We start from the raw sequence: 1,431 nt of genomic DNA, 5'->3' as shown, positions 1-1,431 counted from the left end.
CCCTAACTCAGAGCCCTATTCCCTAGGCTGGAGCCCTAAACCCTAGCCCAGAGCCTCAAACCCAAGCCCTGAGCCCTAAGCCCTAATGCCTAGTCCTGAACCCTAGCCCTGAACCCTAACCCGGCCCCTACACCCTAGGCCAGAGCCCTAAACCCTAGCCCAGAGCTTTAAACCCAAATCCTGAGCTCTAAGCCCTAAACCCTAGCCCTAAACCCTCACCCTGAACCCTAACCTGGCGCTCTACACCCTAGCCCAGAGCCTTAAACCCAAGCCCTAAGCCCTAATGCCAGCCCTGAACCCAAACCTGGCGCCCTATACCCTAGCCTGGAGCCCTAAACCCTAGCCCAGAACGTTAAACCCAAACCCTGAGCCCTAAGCCCAAACCCTAGCCCTAAACCCTCACCCTGAACCCTAACCTGGCGCTCTACACCCTAGCCCGGAGCCCTAAACCCGAGCCCTAAGCCCTTTTGTCTAGCCCTCAACCCTAACCCGGCGCCCTATTCCCTGGGCAGGAGCCTTAAACCCTAGCCCGGAGCCTCAAACCCGAGCCCTGAGCCCTAAGCCCTAATCCCTAGCCCTAAACCCCAGCCCTAAACCCCAAGCTGGCGCTCTACACCCTAGCCCGGAGCCTTAAACCCGAAGCCCTGAGCCCTAAGCCCTAATGCCTAACCCTCAACCCTAACCCAGAGCCCTATTCCCTAGGCTGGAGCCCTAAACCCTAGCCCAGAGCCTCAAACCCAAGCCCTGAGCCCTAAGCCCTAATGCCTAGTCCTGAACCCTAGCCCTGAACCCTAACCCGGCCCCCTACACCCTAGGCCAGAGCCCTAAACCCTAGCCCAGAGCTTTAAACCCAAATCCTGAGCTCTAAGCCCTTAACCCTAGCCCTAAACCCTCACCCTCAACACTAACCTGGCACTCTACACCCTAGCCCTGAGCCTTAAACGCGAGCCCTAAGCCCTTTTGCCTAGCCCTCAACCCTAACCCGGCGCCCTATTCCCTAGGCCGGAGCCCTAAACCCTAGCCCGGAGCCTCAAACCCGAGCCCTGAGCCCTAAGCCCTAATCCCTAGCCCTAAACCCCAGCCCTAAACCCCAAGCTGGCGCTCTACACCCTAGCCCGGAGCCTTAAACCCGAAGCCCTGAGCCCTAAGCCCTAATGCCTAACCCTCAACCCTAGCCCTGAACCCTAACCCGGCCCCTACACCCTAGGCCAGAGCCCTAAACCCTAGCCCAGAGCTTTAAACCCAAATCCTGAGCTCTAAGCCCTAAACCCTAGCCCTAAACCCTCACCCTGAACCCTAACCTGGCGCTCTACACCCTAGCCCAGAGCCTTAAACCCAAGCCCTAAGCCCTAATGCCAGCCCTGAACCCAAACCTGGCGCCCTATACCCTAGCCTGGAGCCCTAAACCCTAGCCCAGAACGTTAAACCCAA

This window comes from Triturus cristatus, chromosome 1_2, assembly GCF_964204655.1.
Source record: "Triturus cristatus chromosome 1_2, aTriCri1.1, whole genome shotgun sequence".
NCBI lineage: Eukaryota > Metazoa > Chordata > Amphibia > Caudata > Salamandridae > Triturus > Triturus cristatus.
This window is presented reverse-complemented; position numbering follows the sequence as displayed.